The 20,512-nt window shown below is 39.5% G+C and overlaps 1 protein-coding gene across 4 annotated transcripts in view; it reads left to right on the forward strand.

Moving 5' to 3' along the window:
• Positions 1-20,512, forward strand: part of rad51b (RAD51 paralog B) — a 397,175-nt gene that overhangs the window by 318,238 nt on the left and 58,425 nt on the right. The gene's annotated exons all lie outside the window — the stretch shown is intronic.

Genomic DNA, 20,512 nt, shown 5'->3' on the forward strand with positions numbered 1-20,512 from the left:
ACAAGGATGGTAAAACATCAAAAACATCCGGCCATCCCCTGGGCAACGTCCTTGCAGACGGCCAATTCTCTCACACCAGAAGTGACTTGCAGTTTCTCAAGTCACTCCTGACAAAAAAAGCCCAATCCTGTGCCTTGCTTTGTTCAATAAGGCTCACTTCCAGGTGAATACCATAGCAAATCAGACTATGAAGAGCTGGCAGTTTTCATCAATTATCATAGAGGGGGACCCTTTCTTATTCTTAAGATGCTTCTTAAAGCATCCTTTTTGTCTTCTCTTTCTAATACTTGAAGCCAGACAGGTTCATTTCCACCTCCCGTCTTTCAAACCCTTATTGACTGGGTACTAATCATGCTGTTCCCTCCCCCAAATAGGCCATTTTTCTAATTCTGGGTTCACTTTTACCTGATTATTTTTGTGACAGGCCTATAGCTACATTTGCTAGCAGGTTTCCCCACTGTCAAAGGCAATATAGATGAGTTTTTCAACAGTTCCTTAGTACCATGCATTTACTTGAAGTAATTTTACTCCGCATTATTTTGGCTAATGAAACCCCAACTCTATTGGAATATCAACAATTACGGGATTAAAAGGAATAGATTTGTGTGGGATTTCTGGCCTTTCATTTTGACAAAAGAGCAGCAATTAAGCATGTTTCTTGTTTAGTGATGCCATCCGTAGTTAGTTACTGCTTGCAGGCAGCAAAGAGGGTCAGAGCAGAGCAGAGTCTAACATGTCCCTGACCTGTCCAGGGGGGCACAAAACAGAAGAGCTTTTGTTTTATTTGTTTATACAGTGACTCACTCTGTAGTAACTGGGTTAAAGTCCACTTAGAAATGAAGAGAACAAAAGGCCTCCTGTTAGTACTGGACAGTTGCCTCTTAAGATATCATAGAAAGGATCTTTTTTAATACTGCAGCAGGATGCAGGAAGCCACAAGCTTATGGGAACATAGCAGCACTTTGGAAAGGAAAACAGAGCCGCAGACTTTCATGTGCACATTTCTCCCCTCATTTTTCCTTAGCTTCTTTACCGCCTGCTGGAGCTGAAAGAATCTGAGCCCTAAATTTCCATACATCACAGGCTCCTGAAGAGAAAGGAAAAAACATTGGAGAGCTAGGATCCTCTTACTGCAAACCTTTGAGACTGAGGGAGACCATGGCTTAACATGGTCAATTGGATTTCAGTCTCTCCTGCTCAGAGGACCATATTTAACCTAGGGATGCAGTCTGCTTTCTAAATCCCCCGCCTCCTTACAAAACAGAAAGAGCATTTGTGCTAAACACTATGGTCTCAGCCAAAGATAAACACAGAAGTGAAAAATAGACAAATAAGGGGTATATGCCCTTCACTTGTATATCTTAAAGAGCTTTATAAAACTAAAAAAAACCCTGTCAGTGCAAATAATTCTGGAACAGTTGTTCATCCAACATAGTTGGTAACTTCAGAAAGCACCATTGCTGTATATCCTTATTGTCTCCAAAATGCTTCAGGTGTTATCTACAGTTCATTCACAGTTGTGCAAAATAGTCAATGAACTGTGTTTCCAACTAAGTGTGTCCAGACCAAGTTTTTTAGACCTCACGAAGTGGAAAAGAGATTTCCCTCTAGTTCTCATGGTTATGCATTTTGAAGAGCGTTTCAGTTGGCCCAAAGCACTCCCTTCCAGCCTAGAAATTTGTGTTCATTTTTTGACTGTCAGAATTGCAACCACCGAGTTTCATGTTAGTCCTAAGTTTGGCCATACAATTATAACAAGTACATGCATGAGGAGGGTTTGTGGTTTTTAGAGACTATTCGGAAACTTGCCTTTCATTTTTATTTTTCTTAAGAGGAAGAGGATAGGATTTCGGGGTACTATGCAAAAATGATGAACATTTGGTCTGCCTGGGAGAGGTTTCTTTGGGCTTGCTTTTGACATTCTTCTCTTTCTGGAAAGGATCCTACACAAACCTCTGGGTTTTGGGGATGTGATATTTGATAATTGTACATGCTGCAAAAATATTTTGAGAATTGTGTTGGGGGGAGTTATTCACATCTGTTCAGTCCTGAAGGGGGCAGGTCTTGACTAGTACTAGCAACTGCCAATGTCTGTCCAGGGCCAGCGGTTTTCCCTGACCCCGGTTTACAGCTTCCCACATGAGCAGGCTATGCCCAGCCTACTCCTGCCAATGAAAGCAAATGGTCCTCAGCAACAGAAGTATTAGATCTTTTCTTCTCCATTACCCCCACTGAAAGTGGAGAATCATAAAGCACATTTGCACACAGGGTAAGCGGTGTTTTGACCCTTTGAAACCACCTTCACCATCCCCCCCCCCCATTCAAACAAAACAAACAACAGGGTAATTTAGTATTTGTGGGATCCCTTATATTTTCCTTATGTTGGTCATTTTGAAATAACTACCTCTTAGTTGAAAGGAAGTCTGAATCTTATTATATTAAATAAACCAGAAAAACCATGTCAATAATCATGTGGAACCTTTCAGTTAATTAAGTATGAACATATCTGTCTTTGTTAGTGAGCCCATAATAACAAGCCAAGTCCTATATAGAGTAGGAAAGATAAATGCACATTCACAGAACAGAGAAAGTAGCAAGCAGGGAAAATTTGGGAGACAGACAAGCCAAAGCAAAGCAATAGAGGCAACAGACTGTGCTAAGTTGTACTTCAGATAAGCCCAATTAAATTTTTGCTTGAGTTCCCTAATTAAAACTTGAATAGCATTCACAAGAATTTTCTGTGCCTGCTGAGAAGGTGGCAGAAGTAAGGCGTAAGCTACCTTTGCACTAGCTTTTATTTCCCTGCCAGACATATGAATTTAATGACAAAGTGATTGAAGTGCCACTGGTGGCAGGGAGAAAAAAGGAAGCTGTAACCCTGGTGGTGGCTGTTAGTCATAAATACCTTTCTTCACTGTGATCTCACCATGATCCACTAAATTCTTCACATCTACAGCAGAGTGAGACAATTCTGGATAACACCTCATGTTGTTAAGACTTTGCACATTCATTTATTACAATGTATGCGTATTTTCAACAAACATCACATGAGAATGCCTAGGGTGGCCAGCCTGTTGCACAGGAGATGTTAAGGAATTGTTGTTCCCATCAGCCCAATCTAACATAATCAGTCATGAGGGATGTGAGTTGTAATTCCAAAACTTACAGAAGGCCACAAGTTATCTGAGGGACTGTATCTTCTGAACGTTAAGTTTGCAGGAGGTGGGGGGCACTTGACACCTGTGGTAACTTCCAGGTTAAAATTTCTTACAACCATTTGCAACCCAATGAATGCTGCAGCCAAAGAAGGGAGACTAGTAATCAAACTCTTAAGAGAATTGCCTTCTACTTTAAATTTCTTTTGAACTAAAAAATATCACTGTACACAAATTCTGATATCTGTTCCTGGTATTATTCTGTTGTGTTGAATCTGGTCAAATTAGTATCATCATATCCTAATCTTACAGTATGTAATAGATAGAAAGCATCAGTTTTAACCGATCATAGGAACTGGTGTGTTGATTTGTTTTTCTATAACTGGGAAATACATGTTTTTACTAATTACTTTTTAAGGGCTTCCTCTCTTGAGTATGACTGAACAATAAAAAAAAAACCACGGGGAAAGGGAAGGGAGTAGGTCTGGTTTAAAAAAATGTTCATGTGAAGCCCTTCTTTAGTTAATAATTCAAGGCAGCCTCTAAATATTTATTTAACAGACATGGCATCTTGATCTCCAAGATAAATGCCCAGATAAGAGCAATGGGGATGTTGAAAAACTGTCTAAACCACTATTTGCCACAGGATAAATGAGCACAAATGATATACCTTTGCATAAGATTTAGAATTCTTCTGCAGATATAGGTACTTTATTAGGTAGCATTATGCACTTCGGGATATATAATTTCCTCCTTCCTTTGCTCTACCCATTACTACTCTGCAGGTCTCACGGTCCACTATCAGTAGTGCTTCTGACATGGTGACAAGCCACAGCTCTCACTCATACCCTGCCATTTTGTTGCTGTCTTTGTATTGAGTTTGTTTTAAATGCTGAAAAATTCCATCTCATTTCAGTTTGGAGAGCACTCAATAAGCCTCGAAAAAGGAAAAGAGTGAGAAGACCTTTTAAAAAGATCTTACATTTAGATGGGATTACCATGTCATTCTGTTGTAGGAAAAACAATGATTCTTGTGACATCTTAAAAATGAATACATTTTATTTGGCATAAGATTTAATAGACTCTAGCCCACATCTCTGTTCTACAACAGGATTTATTTTTTGTTATCCTTATATTTCTAGTTGTGTATCTTTTAACTTTAAAATTAAACTGTATTTTGCTTAGTTTTCTACCAGTTTCCCTCCTCTGCATTCAATGAGATTTAAGCTACATTAATAATTTTATATTGGAAAAGTTAGGTGAAATATTTGAATGAATGAATGAATTGGCTTAGGCCTTGAGCATAAACTTGATTGAACCACATAATGTATGATCATCTGCAGAAGTACTTCAAAGTTCACTACTCTCAAAGGTTTTCAGTTAAAAAACTTAAGTATTAAAGTGGCACACCTTCCTGGAAGTCTCTCTTATCTTTTTCACGAGGGCATGGAGAGAAACTGATAAACTAGAAAGTTTTTGTTTGTGCTAAGACATGGTTTCCTGGATCATGTTATCAAGTGGAAGTTCTTGGAGCATAACAGCCTTCGAGAAATGAAATGTGCTGTTGTTAAAGCAGCATTGGTATGATGTCACAGTACAAACAGTGGGTTCAGTTAGTGAATGCAGGAGCAACAACAATATTTGTTCCCAACTCTTTTTTGAACTAGGAAGAGCTTTGATCAGCGATTTCATTCTCCCCTATGTAACCTGAGTCCCTCACTTAGACTTTTTAGAAGCATATGTAGCTTGTTCAAGGCTAAGAGGGCAAGAGGCCAGATATAGAATTCTCTAATAGAGGTGACAGAAAACTGGAGTTTACAGCCAAGGTCAGTGAGACTGGAACAGCCTGTGTTCAGCCAGGACCATTAAATGACTGATGAGTTCCGTTTTGCTGTCTTCTTCCCATTTGAAAAAAAAGAGCATGTACTGGAAACAAGCTTATCTTTTGATTTTTCTTTGAGTGTTTATTATAAGCCTGAGTACCATTAATTTAAGTCATGGGTTCTGAACCTTTTTTGTTCCATAGACCCCTTTATTAGTCAGGTGAAAACCATGGACCTCTTCTCAGAATGTAGTAGAAGATACAAGGTTTGTTATCATTCTGCGTTGCCAGCTACTTTACACAATAGTTTGTTCATATAAGGACTGTGATCATGTGGAATCAAGCACTGGGTCTAACAACTACTGTAATTTCAACGCATGGATAAGTGTAGGTGGTTTTTCAAGATATGCAACAATTGTAATGTGATGCGAAATGAATACTACTGTAATTTATTGCAAACATTCATAAGTGAAGGAAAGGCTAGATTTCACTTAGAAGTCAGAAAGATTAAAGAAAATAACTTTAACCCCTGCACACATTTTTTTTTTAAAAAAACCCCAGCACAGATAGATGCAGCAAACAGTCCTAAACACTGGAGGAGAAGGTAAAATACAATGACCAAATGTCAAGAAGTGGTTGGTGATTTAAAATGCAGAGGTTAAAATGATTTTAGGGGGTAAAAATACAAAGCCATGAGCCTGGTCTGTTTTAAGACTGGAGTTGATTTATTTGTGTGGATGTTGACAGGATTTAGTTTTGATGCTCCTATCCTACTTAGGTTTAGGAGCCCGTAATTGCAGTTGGCACAGGTCTTGATCTAGCACTCTGCACCATGACAGATTTATTTCTGCAAGTTGAAAGCAAGGGCAGTTTGCTTTGCTGAAACCTAGATTTGACAAGGAGATGGTCTCACATCATATGGCTTTTATTGCCCATATTCTTCCATATATCAAGAATAAAGAGTCTGTTCTCATAGCCCAGCAAGCTTATCTTCTCCATATCAGGAAGACATATGGCTTGTTACAGAAGTTATTTTAAACCAAAAACAACACAGTAACTTGTTTACTAAGAGCCAGTGTGGTGTATTGTTTTGAGCATCAGACTAAGAGTCTGGAGACCAAGTTTTCAGGCCATGGAAACTCAGTGAGTGATCTTAGGTAAATAACATACTCTCAGCCCCAGAAAATCCATGATATAATTGCTTAAGGGTCACCATAAATCAGAAATGACTTGAAAGTATAATAAGAGCAACAACAACAACAACAACATGGTGATGAATATTCAACTTTTACGACATTTTGTTTTCTTTTTCCACTTCTCTTTTCAAGTCTGTTGTTTTCGCTTCCTCCAACACTGGGAAAACAGTGAATCCAAATTAATAGCTGTGCATCTCATTATCATTAAGAGATACAGTGCTCCCTCACTTATCACAGGGGTTACATTCCAGGACCTCCCGCAATAAGTGAAAATCCGTGAAGTAGATAAATATAGTGTCCCTCCCTCCCTCTTTTAATGTACAGCACTGTACTCCTTGTTTGCTGAGGCGCAGGCGGGGCCTACTGGTGCTGCCTGTGAGTGGCTGAGGACAACAGCTCGGGCCAGGCCGGGCACCTCAGCCTGGGCGAGGGAGGGCAGGCCATATGAAAAAACCTGCAAAACAGCGAATCCGCAATAAGCAAATCCGCAATAGGCAAGGGAACACTGTACTACACAATTTCAAATGAATTTGAAAATTTAAGAAAACTCTAGTTCCATATCCATCAGTTTAAGCATCAAGCCAGTAGCTTCAGTCGTCTCTTTACTTGAATTAGAGATGCCTTAATAAAATTCTCAGTGATAACAAAACAACTTCACTGTGAGATGGCTTTTCCACTACTACCAATCATTGTGTTCTAGTAAAATTTCCACGATATAAAGCTGTAGATGGATTGAGGACTTTTTGGCAGTTGAGGTGAAATGCATGCCCCTATGTAGATGTTTGGTGGCAGATGCTGGTAGGTTTCTCTGAAGGCCTAGGTCTGAGAACCTTTTTTCATTCCTGCTGTAGATGGAAAGTGTGATATGCACCCAAGGCTTGCTACAGTCCCAATACTACGACTTAACTGCAGAACCCTGAGGATTACTGTAAAATATATGAAAGATGGCTTCCAGAATTTTCAGTGACAGGTTTTTTTTCTATTCTTCTCTCAGTGAATTTAGACTGGTTTCCTCCTCAACTTGATGTCAAGATGTTTTTCAGTAGGATAACAATTAGAAGAGTACTGTTCTGACTGACTGCTTTTTAGGAGTTGTGCCCATGTTCTATATTTAATTTATTCTTAATTTTATTTTGCCAAAATGGCACTCAAGGAACCTAATCCTATACAACAAGTTTTAACACACAATATTAATTAAATATTCATTATTTAATCGGGTTAAAGCACTGAGCTGCTGAACTTGCTGACCGAAAGGTCGGTGGTTCGAATCCGGGGAGCGGGGTGAGCTCCCGCTGTTAGCCCCAGCTTCTGCCAACCTAGCAGTTTGAAAACATGCAAATGTGAGTAGATCAATAGGTACTGCTCCAGCGGGAAGGTAACGGTGCTCCATGGAGTCATGCCAGCCACATGACCTTGGAGTCATGTGTCTATGGACAACGCCGACTCTTCGGCTTAGAAATGGAGATGAGCACGAACCCCCAGAGTCGGACATGACTAGACTTAATGTCAGGGGGAAACCTTTACCTTTACCTTTATTAATTAAAATGACTTTATTTTAAACATAAATTAAAACAAATACATTAAAGCAAAATTTAAAAACAAAATAGCACCCAACCAATTTAAGCCCTTTTCAACAATGAGTCAGCTTACATTCCAAAGCAGTGTTTGCTTGCCAAGTTTGTCAAAGGCCACCATAGAGACCCTCTTAACATCTTAGAACCCAGGCAAACTGGGAAAGGAGGATGTGGTCTGTAAAAAGAAAACATGTTAGCTAAAATGAAACTATTTTTAAAAGTAAGGAGTCAAAATAAATCAGAAATCGTAGACCATCTTGTTAAGTCCATTCACCTGTACAGAGATTTAAGCCTGTTTCTATCCTAAAACAAATAAGTAGCCACTTATCCATGAAGCAAGAATAATTGCAGGCTATGCATCATAAAGACTATGTTCCTCCATTCCAGAATAGAAAAGTAAACTGATCACATAACTTTCCACATGCAATGAACTAGATATACTTGAAAACACACCCAGAATCTACAGAAAACGGGGGATCTACCCGCAAAAGTGGCAGCAGGTCTTATGAAGGCGAATTTTGTATCAGCATGTTCTGATATTAGCATTGACCCAGCTGCTTTCTGGCCATTTCCTGTTTTGTCTTGGTTATGAGATGCATCAGTAAGTACGTTGCCAAGAACGTACTTTCCTCTTCTTCAGTGGGTTAGAGACCCAAGGCCATCTTGTAAGGTTACACACTAAGATAACCAGGTTGTCTATTTATTTGGCATGACAAGTTCAGTGAAATTACATATCATCTTTCCCTTTCAGAGGTTTGACTTGGATAAATTTCCAGATACCTCTTTTCTATCATATTAACAACCCCCTTGTTTTGTAGTTGGGGGTGGAGTTTATCTCCTCCAGTCTCAAGAGCCCTCAGCAGTTGTTGGAAAGTGATTGTCATGTGGATACATTATGCATGCCTATGGCTAAGAAAGTAAGACACCTGATAATAAAAGTGTCTGATGGGTATTGGTAATGAAAATCTAGTTTAAGCACCACCACTGGCCATCACTCACTCAAATCACACATGTTTTCTCAATCACTGTATAAAAGAATTTCAGGGAGATAATGCATATATTAGACAACCATGGGTCATAGCCTGAGCAACTGCTGTTGAAAACATTAAGCAGTTTTCCCATCCCCAAGCAGTGGGAGGTACAGAATATCCTTTAAAGAATGTTTTCCATCAGAAGAGAGAGGGAGAGAGAAAGAGAGAGGGAGGAGAGAGGGACTGACAACTAGTGCAAGTTGATTAACCCTTATCTGAAATGCTGGAAGTATTTTGGATTTCTGATTTTTTTTTCAGATTTTGAAATATAGGCAGTCCCTGAGAGACAAACATTCAACTTAAAAATGACTCATAGTGAAGTGTGAGAAATCTACCAATTGGAAGGGAAATTCACTTATGAAAGGATTATCGTGGCAAAAAGGTGTCTCCACTGAAGCTTTATCGCCAGTCCTTGTTTCCACAACAATCCAATTTTTTGCTATCATCACAGGAACAGAAAGTCTGGTGAAATCTTCTGAAAAGGGGCACAGACAGCAAAACAAACACCACAGGGATGTTAACCCTTCACTATGCTATCCAAGGCATGCACGCATGGTGCCCATCTCCATTTCTAAGCCGTAGAGCTAGCGTCTGTAGACACCTCCAAGGTCTTGTGGCCGGCATGACTGCATGGAGCTCCGTTTCCTTCCCACCGTAGCAGTACCTATTGATCTATTCACATTTGCACGTTTTTGAACTGTTAGGTTAGCAGAAGCTGGAGCTAAGAGCGGAAGCTCACCCTGCTCCCTGGATTTGAACCACCTTTTGGTCAGTAAGTTCAGCAGCTCAGCGGTTTAACCCACTGTGTCACCAGGGGCTCCATATTATCATATATCACTGGCTGGCTGGCTGGCTGGCTAGAGTTACACTTGCAAAATGTACCTGTTCTGACTTACAAACAAATTCAGCTTAAGAACAAACCCCTGCAGAACCTATCTTGTCCATTACTTGGGGGCTGCCTGTACTTGTATTTGCATGTATATAATGAGATATCTCTTCAGCCTCATATCTCTTCCTAGTCACATATCTCATTCACTACTTTATTGTGCATGAGACATAAGGAAGAGGCTGAGAATCTGTGAAATGGCAGGAGGCATGGATTCACATTAAACACTATGCTTAGATTCCCACCATTTAACAGATCCTCAGTCTCTCTTCAGTGTCTCTCCTGTCTCTGGGGAGCCTACCAACTTCCCACTTCTGCCTTGAAAATGGCAGAGGCTGGCAGCAAAAAGTTACAGACTTTGGAATATTTCTGGGTGAGGGATGCTTAGTCTATACTTTATACAGTGTTCCCTCATTACTTTGCGGTTCGCTTTTCATGGACTCACTGTTTTACGGTTTTTAATAAACACTAAAATAATAGTATAGTATAAATCATAAAATATTATAAATCCCTCTTTCTACTTCCTTCCTAAGGAGAAGCCTAAGGAAGGAAGGAGAAGCCAAAGGGAGAGAAAAGGAGGCTGAAGCAGCGTTGTTTTCATCTCACAAGGCATGCGTGTGCTTGAGAGGTGAGGAGGGGACTTCCAGTGAGATTGTAAACAACAAAAATATAGCATTCCTACTTCGCGGATTTTCACTTTTCGCGGGTGGTCCTGGAACGTAACCGCTGTGATAAGTGAGGGAACACTTGTATTTGTATTATCACTGGATATGTGATTACTATAGTAACTGCAGTGCATTAAGGAGTTTCAACTCCCTGCTTAACTATCAATATCGCTTAGGGCCCTTCTACATTGCCAGATAATCCAGTTCAAAGCAGATAATCTGGATTTTATACAGCTGTGTAGAAGGGGCCTCTGTGACCTTAGACAGGCTATTTCCTATGGGTCTTATCTACTCACATTCTAATTCTGGCATCATATTCTGGCTTCATATTCTGTGTGTATGCCTTCAAGTGGCCCGTTGACGTACAGTGATCTCATTAATTTCATAGGGTTTTCTTAGGCAAGGAATACTCAGAGGTGGTTTTGCCAGTTCCTTCCTCTGAAATACAGCCCACAGCACTTGATATTCATAAAAAGAGATAAACCCACATTGTTATATCTGGAAGTATTGCAACTCCAGTGCATAAACAAAGGGAGGAAGGAACTAGTGAGTTCGACAGTTGTTCTTATCTTAATCTTTATGTCTGATCCAGCCCAAAATCTGAGAGCTAGACAAGATCTCAAAGATCTTATAGTACTAGGCCAATCTTCTGCTAAAGAAGTAAATCCACCATTACCATGCCCATTATAGGTGGTCATCTAATCTGTACTTTAAAACCCACAAAGGAAAGTCAGTCTTTTGAGACAGCCTATTTCACTCCTAAACCATTCACACTGTCTTTAACCAAATAGTGTCACGTTATCCTGATGCACAACTGACCTATTTTTAGTTTATGATCTACTAGTACTCGTAGAATGTTGCCACCTATGGTGCTATCAAGCCAGATCTCCCATATCCTATATGTGGTAGAATCCAAAGACATAGCCAATATTATTTAATCATGCATATTATGCAATGGGATCTAGTAGCATCTTTGAGACTAAGAGAGAGTCATACGTCTGTAGCTTATGTTTACAAAACAAGTTATGAAATCTATGTTACCGACTTCTTTTAGTTGCTGTTAAACGTACTGCAAGATCCCTTTGCATACATCCTATGTGCTCCTCTCACTGTCTAATATGACAAGAAACAGTATGTAGGATGGCAACAATATTTCTAAATGTATCCATTTTTGGTTGTCATTCTCTCCTGTATATGTATCGCTCCATCCCCAAGACTGGATGGTTCAGGTCTCACAGCCATTTCAGTAGTGGTGCCCAAGTTTTTGGGCAACATACATTTTCTCTCTATGACATAATAGTGAGCATTAGAATGAGGAGAAAGTACAGCAGGAGGTGGACTGAAAATTAAAAATACAATTTTCTGAGTTGAGTGGGCCTTTCAAAGGATCCAGCTGTGTGGTATTTTAATGGGAATATGGATACCTTTTATAGGACCCTCTAAGTTATCATTCATCTGGGACTCTAGTTTGGCCATGACTTTTACCAACAGCCTAAGTACAGCTGTTATTTCTGTTCTTATTATTGATTAATCACATTTTTATAAAATCAAGCACCCTAAGGTAAAGAAAAGACTAAAGCAGAGCTGTTGGAAACTTTTGGAAATACCCCCCCCCCCAAAAAAAAGTATATTCTATGTATTACATACCGATTTATAGAAGGCAAGAAACTGCCCATGCATACCTTCAGAATGAAAACAAGTGGAATAAATAGATTGCTCTCAGATAACATTTCCAGATACAGACAAGACAGAAGGAACAACAATGAGCTGCAGTTGTTATTGTGACATAATTTAACTTGGAAAAAATCCTCTGTTTCATATGAAGCTTGTTCAACTGGATAGTGCTACAAGATAAACCACTTGGTTTTCCCCTCTCCCTCTGCCTATGTTGGGCACGATTAGATGTAAAGTATAGTGTATATTTCCTCATTCTTCCATTTCAAATTTCCATTCTTCTTCTGAGTGAAAATAGATGAGACATATGCCGTCTCCTGTCCATGATTCCCGTTAGTGTGAACCAGCTCACCAAGTCTCCCAAAGTGCATCTTAAGTTTCCGACAGGCGGGCTAGTGTGAAACCGAAATGGACCTTTCACCTGCTCCACTGGCTTGGAGCTTTGGGTGCCTAGCATTGACCTGTCCTGACCTCTGGCCTCTGCTCCCTCCTTCTGACCTTGCTGGATTATTCCTGCTGTGCCTTCTTCAAGACAAGGCCCCTCGGCAGTGGCTTTAGTGTCAGGGACGATTGTGAGACCGAATAAGAAAATCTCTCCTAATGACTTGCTATTGTTGAGGGGTGTAATCAATACACTGGGCGCCAAGCTCAAGTGGGAGAGGAGAGGATCTTTAACTCTGTGTTTGCTGAACACTGCCTTTGGGAAAATTTTCAAAAAGTTGAGGACCAATTCAAATCTTAACAGCATTCCCAGATAGGGGATAATTCCCATGCACGATTTTTCCATTCTGCATGTTGGTGCAAAGACATTGCATGGATTTATTTGTCTTGTTTCCTGGCAAACATGTATCATGTGCTTAAGATGTCTTACCCCATAGGCTTGTCAGGGAATAAGTCACAGGCACGGCTTTCTGTGGATACATCTGTATCAAGAAAGAGTGGCCTGCCTATCATGGAAAAGTGGTGTGAGATTTGATCCTCAGATGGAAAAAAGGGTTTTGTAGGCCTAGTTTTCGCAAGCCAAAGATGAAATAACAAACCTGTGAATGCGTCTTATTACTTTAAGATTAAGTAGAGGCACTTGAGAATAAACTACACTAATTTAAGAAAAGAGAGAAATCATCTATAGAAAAGAAAAGAAAATGTTAGAGAGGAGATTTTCATAGAATTGTAGGGTTGAAAGGGACAATAAGGGTCATCCTGCCCAACTCCCTACAAGGAAGGTACACACAATCAAATCACTCTCGACAGATGGCCCTTCAGCCTCTGCTTAAAACCTCCATAGAAGGAGACTCCACCACACCCCAAAGCAGCATGTTCCACTACTGAACAGTAGTTACTACCAGGAGGTTCTTCCTAATGTTTAGCTGGGTTCTTTCCCCTGCCATTTGAATCCACTGCTCCATATTCTAGTTTCTAGAACAGCAGAAAACAAGCTTTCCCCCACCTCATTGTGACATCCCTTCAAATAATTAAACTGAAATGTCCTCTCAGCGTGAAGATAATGGGGTAATTAAAACCAAAAGACATCTAGAAGTGACCAGAAATCTACTTCTGATTTCTTAAAATTAAGGTATAAGGAGGACCTACCACTTATTCATATCAAAAATGAATGGTTATTTCCAACTCTGAGTCAGTGAGTGGGACAGAGTCCAAGGGGACTACTTCTTACCCACTGATAAAAGTTGGCATAATCTGTTCTCCTTTTTTCTCTCCAAAATGGGTTATTTGAGGATGCCAGAGGCTGATTTTTTTAATTAAAGTAAAAATTGTGAGCACTGTACACCTGGGTAGAGCAGCAGAAGAGGAGGCTCTTGGTCATGGGATGATAGTTGAGTGGGATGATAGCTGAATGTTTGGTAATCCTAGTTTTATTACTTCTGAGTAGAGCATGCCAAAGTCTGCTTATGTAAAGAGGTACTTTTACACATCCAGAACATGCTACCAGTGCTTACTCTTACATAACCCAGTCTTTCTGAATTGTGAATAGACTTATATTGGGGGATTTTGTATGGTGCTATTAACCTTTACTACTGAGTAGAAAATAAGATCTTTTTCCACACTGAAACCTCTGGGGCCAAGCCTCTTGTTAAAGAATGGTGTGAAGGATTTGGATGGCTGTAAGGAATGGTACATAAATATAGTAAATAAATAAATACATGTCCCCCCAAAAACAGTACCAAATGTTTTGCTGTAACCTCCATGCCCTTTTGCTATTGCTGTGAATGCCATTTTAAATCCTGTTTTTTGCTGATGCTGGGTGGCATCGTTCATGTAGTTGGCTCTGTCTTTGCTGACCTCACCTTCTTCCCACCAACTACAGTAGGTACTAATAGGCATTACCCCTGATAAAATGGTGAAAGGGAAAAGGCGATGTTCATCATGTGCTGGTTTTGCTGTAGCAGCTTTTTGCCTTACAAGCAGCTTATGCTGATCAGGCTTAGGTCAGGGTCTCACTTTACCATCCTCAGCATCTTGTTTCTTGCTCCCTTACATGAATACTGATTATGGCCAAATGGGCCCTTAATTTGGACTATCCTGCCTATGCATTGTCAAACATCTCCTGAAGCTCCTTAGCAATACCCAGACAAAGCACTGTACAGCAAGGATAGTACTGTACTTCTCCTGAAGTTTCCCAGTGACATTAATATTCTTTCCAACTATCTTTGCTGTCATAAAACAGCCAGTTGATCAAACATGGTTGACTTTAAAACAATGAGTTTTAAATCTCCACTAGGCCACAGCCGAAGCCATGCTATTTGGGGGAAATCATTGGCTCTTGACCTAACTGACAACACAGGCAGGCTTGTGAAGATAAATGATGTAAGAATGACAAAATACTGGCAAATGGTATAGAAAAAAAACACATTGTTTTCTTTGCACCTCCTCCTCACCACCGCCACATGTAGGTCAATCACTAGGATGTGTGTGTGTGTGTGTGTTTCTCTCTGAGTATATGTTTTCACCAGAGAGAAATACACAGTCATTTCTGTAACAGTAAGAGTTTTTTTCTTAAAGAGAAGGCACAGAAAGAAATCTGTTTAGAGAGCATAGCCATCTCTCCCAAATGTATGGGAATGAAAGTCGGACAGGGTGGCTCATAAGTTGGCATCTGAATTGGTTTCTCATTAGATTTCAAGGGGGTAACAAACATCTGCTGAAAATTGGAGATTGCTCAAGCAGTTGTGCCCATCTGGATTGTCAAATTCTGTTCCTTTGCATTCTCCCAATTCCTAGCTATATTCCTGCATAGCATTCTCAGATTCTGCCAGCTGGAGGAGGGAGAGGTTAGGCCCAAGGTTTGAATGTGTACACTCAACAACTAGATGTCTTCAGAGAAGAGTGAATGTGCCCCTGTTTAATTCCGTTACTTCAGGATGAATTCATTGAAATTTAAACTTTATAAAAACTGCCTTTACTGTTGAGTTTCATGAGTTCCTATTGTAATTATGATTTGATTGTTGCTGATATGCAACAAGTTGTGGTTCTTTGGATGCTGTTTTTGGTATTGCTATGCACCTGTGGTTTATTTCATCATACATATAAGTGCAAAATGCAGAACAAAATCTTCAGCCAAAAATACTCAATGAAAAGAAGTTTCCTAGCATGGTGTCTGACATACCATCATGACTGGGTTCATATTGCTGGTACTTGGCCATGCATGGATCCAGATGATCTTTTGGACTAGCAGAATTCAGTAGTTGCTCCCCATTTAGTGCTCAGAATAATGATTCAGTGCATTTGAGGCTTTAAAATGTGTCTCTCCGGAAATGCCTTCAGGTTAAATCTGCATTTTGACAAAGAACAAGCTGGTAGGACTACAGGTTTAATTTGGTTTAATCAACAGATTAATTAATCTACCAAAACTATCGTTGGTCTGTAGGAGTTTATTTTTAATAGTGAGCCTGGGGTGTTTTTTTCTAATAAAGAATGAAAAGGTTGGGGATGACCCCTTCCTTTTAAAGGTGTAATTATCTTCCTTGTAATGAAGAATGATGGCTTTTGCTTGTTTTGTTATCTTATATTTTCTCCTAGTGCTCTCAAGAAGATACTTCCATTTATATTCAGTTTATATGAGTACATATTTTAATTTTAATAGCATATTTGTTTGATTTAAAGGGTCAATTAACATGATTTATTTGACTGACAAGTAAATAATGCCAGGTTTTTCCCCCTCACACATAACTTCCACACAATCTGATTTATTCCTATGCACATTAGAATTCCCTAACTATTTTTCCCATGGCAACACAGAGTGCTAGAAATATTTCCCATTTTCTCCAATGTCAGGAGACATCAGGGAATAATGTTCTCTAAATGTATACACAACCTGAAAAACAGGGGAAAAAATAATTGGTCTTTAGTATGGGCCCAACCGCTACACTGATGTTTCACACTTGTGGGCTATTCAGCATAATATATGTTAAGCTTCTTTTATCACCCAGCAACACTAAAACATGTAGCTTGAGTTTTTTCTGAACTTGTAGCAGATCTTATTTATAAAGAAATCAACTGACTGCTACAGCCATCATAGTCTAGTAGTAACTGCACAATTTTCAAACAACAAAATCATCTAATAATAGAGCATGAAATTAATCTGATCAGATTTTCTTAAGCAAGAAATATTCAGAGGTAGTTTGCTATGTAACATTTTTATTCAGGCTTCTTATATCAAGGTTTTTGGGGATTATTTGTTACATGTTTGAATTGTCATATATCCCATTAAGTCCAAACTGTGACTGGAAGATACATTTTGAATAGAGAGAAACTGGTATTTAAATGATTTCAGTGCAGGCTTTATCTTCCTTCTCCTAAAACTCAGCTATTTCTCTGGTGTTGACTGTTATGAATATTTTCTACTTGCTGATTTACAGTCTTTCCACCTGCTATACATTTGGGAAGACAATACAACCCCTGTAGCCAAGAGATTATTATCTGAGATTTCATTTATGCATGTCCAACAAAATATGTCTTCTCTAAGCTTCTTGGTCTCCAGTGCTACTTTGTGCTATTCTTTGTCCTTAACTGATTTCAGTTTATGCAAACTGTTAAAAAGTGTGATTGCAGTCAATTAGTGATCAAAATACAACCTGACAAAATGGCACTACCTAGAATAGTGGTTCTCAACCTGTCCCTAAGTGTTTTGGCCTACAACTCCCAGAAATCACAGCCAGTTTATCAGCTATTAGGATTTCTGAGATTGGAAGGCCAACACATCTAGGGACCACAGGTTGAGAACCACTGACCTAGAAGAATCCTTCACCTCGTGTGACTGTGGAACAGAACAAACAACTCAGTATCTATATGCTTGCTCACAATGCCCTGCCTTATGCGCAGAGGAATAACTGTTTAAAGCAGTGGGTCTTAACCTGGGGTCCCCATACGTTTTTGCCCTACAACTTCCAGAAATCCCATCCAGTTTACCAGATGTTAGGATTTCTGGGAGTTGAAGGCTAAAAACATCTGGGGACCACAGGTTGAGAACCACTGGTTTAAAGCTACTGACAAAGCAGTCGCTGTTGCCCCTTTTGGTCTAAAACTATTTAGCAGCTTGTGATCCCTTTATTTTATCAGTTTTAAACTTTATTTATGCAATGCTTTTGATGCGAAATAAACAAGTGAATTAGTGGAGAAAGAGGGGTAGTATTTTGATTTTTTTCTGTTGTGTTAAGCAAAAACGAACTGGTGTAGCCTCTCCTAGTTTGTATCTTTAATAACCTTTGCTGGCTTGGCCACACTCTTGGCCACATGTAGCTCAATTTTCATCCATGAAATATTGAAAGGTCTTCATTTCTCCAACTTTTTCCTATTAGAAAGTCGGCATTTCTCACAGACAGAAAGGTCAGCTTATATGCATCATTTCTTAGGAAGTCTGCAGTTAGCATCTAATTTGCTGCAATACAATTCAAACCTTGACTCAGGTTTGCTTAAAGCTGTCAGGGAAAATTCCATCCTGCCCATGTGGGTATTTAGCAAGCCTGTATTGCCACAGAACCGTGCTTATCTCTTAGACGTTTAAAAATAGAATCATCCGGGTTTTGTATTTTTGTCTTTCTTTTTCTCCCTTCCACTTCAGAGTTCATCCCTAAGATTTCTTTCTGCAGAAGAGCTGGGAGCGGGTACACTTTGTGTTCTAATAAATGACTCCGTTCCCAAGAAAATGAGAGGTAGTGTGTTACTTTCATGGTGTATTAAAGAAAGAATATTTTGTGCTCCCTCTGCTGGCTCTGCTTGAACTTGTTAAGTAACAAGTCCTATTTCCATCAACATACAGGCTAGTGCTCTGCTGATGAGCAAAGCAGAGATGTTTTGGCAAGCTCAGGTGTTGCATAAGCTGTTGGTGATGCTAAGGGGGAAACTGCTGTGCATTTTAATTGCAGCTAAAATCGAAACATGAGGGTGGAGGAATCAATGTTTGCCAGATGGAAAGTCGTTCAGAAAATGTAATATTCCCATGTTAAAGCTGCTTAAATGCAGTCAAGTGGGAAAACATTAGAGATAGATTCTTGTTTGTCTGTATTTCTGATTTTTTTATGGCTCAGTACATGAAAGGGAGGAATGCCTGCTGTCTTCCCTTCAAATTTCCTTTCTATAGATTTGTAATTTTTAAAGGAATTTCTTATTCAGTTCCCAGTGTTTATGGTTGCTGCCTTTCCCTTAGACTTGCCTTTCCTCCCAAAGAAATGAAGTGCAGTTCTTAGACCTGGTTCAGCCAAGACTGAGATGTGAAGAAAACACAAATACGATAGAATTTCTGACTATTAGAGAGCAGGGATGGCATATAACTGGGCTTGTGGACCAGTGCTAGATAGGCCAGCTAGTGCAAATATTTAGGATTAGGCAGACTGGCTAAGGCATATTGGAATCCAGTTTTTACACCTCTTCTTAACATGCATCCCTGTAGCATGCCACGAGGCCAGTTTGGTATGTTTGTAAATTCTGTCTACTAAGAAAATGTTGTATGGAGCATGGTAAGGGTTCATGCAGTATTTAAATTTCATATTTTTAAATCAAGTAGGTCAGTTCCAGTTGGATCCCTCTTCTTCTTATTCCCTAGCAGAGTAGAATGCAGTTGGAGCAGCAAATGGAAAAGACATTATGAGGAACAAGAAAGGGCAAAAGAAGAGGAGGGGTGTTTGTTTCTTTTTATACATACACATTTTTTGCAAAACATGTGATTTTTCCATATGGAAATCCATGCCCCCCCCCACCCGAAAGAAATAATCCTTTAAAAGCAAATGTTGCCTTATGTGATGTCCCTCTAAGGATCTCACAGCTAATATAACTTTATAAACAGCTAGTAATGTCATGTAGTAACCTCTAAAAGTACTCTCTTTAGAAGCAATGCTTCTGTCTCACATTTCCCAATGTTTTCTTCTGTAGTGCTTGAAGCATTAGTGCCCAAAAAAGTAGATTTCCGTTTAGATACATTCATCTGCTTTCTTTTAGTTACCTTCATATGACCATGGTCACAGTATGGAATGTTCAGTTACATGTATCTAGCATTCAGCAAGCGCTCCCACTTCCATTTTCATTGAGAAAAAACCCCACTTCACACAAAAAGCCACTTTTGAAAAATCTAGGATTCCAAAAGTGATTTTTTCCACACGCTACAAGGAAGCTAGAGTTAAAATTGGGGGGGGGGGGGGGGTTGGGATCCAAAGTCCCACCCGTTATGTGTAGGTGTGCGGATCATTGCCTGTGGTTGAGGCTCCTTCTTTAGAGGCTTTTAAGCAGAGGCTGGATGACCATCTGTCGGGGTTCTTTGAATGCTTCTTGGCAAGGGGTTAGACTGGATGGTCCGTGAGGTCTCTTCCAACTCTATGATTCTATGATGCTATGATTCTATGTCATTGTTTGTTTAGATATGACTGGTGACAGGTAAAGAACTGTTAGTGAAACTTAACCACCCCCTTCTTGGTGAAGTCACATCCCATTTTCAGCATGAAAAAATTGTTTATACATTTTGGGGGAGTTCCTTATCCTGTTACCCTAGCTGTATGAAGAATAGCTGAGTTGGGGATATTAAAGGATGAACTACAATCCATCTGCAACATTGTGGATACTGGTTTAACTTCTGCAAGCTGAATAGGGTTCAAAAAAGAAAGTTCTTATATAACATGTGGCTTAATACAAGTAAGGATGTGTCATAAAATAGGATGGCTTCCTAGTACTATCTAAATTATCCATCAGCTGCTAGACCAAGTCTTTGAGTCTTAGTTACATCATTTATGTTGGTGTGCCTTCAGGTCATTTCAAACTTATGGTATAATGCTTTTATCCGAAGTCTGACTGCTCAAGAGCTGCTTTTTTAAAAGTCTCATGCAACATTTTCTGTCTAGGACACAAAACTGAATTATTTTCATATTCTAACTAGAAATCAACAACTGGATTATGTATTGTTGAAGGCATACTCCTGGACTGTATCCAGAGCTCCTACCCTGTTCATTTTCCATCTTATTTCTTCATGAAACAAGAGTAGTATGAGTACTTGTTCATGCAAAACACT

This window comes from Anolis carolinensis, chromosome 1 (genome assembly GCF_035594765.1).
Source record: "Anolis carolinensis isolate JA03-04 chromosome 1, rAnoCar3.1.pri, whole genome shotgun sequence".
Lineage (NCBI taxonomy): Eukaryota > Metazoa > Chordata > Lepidosauria > Squamata > Dactyloidae > Anolis > Anolis carolinensis.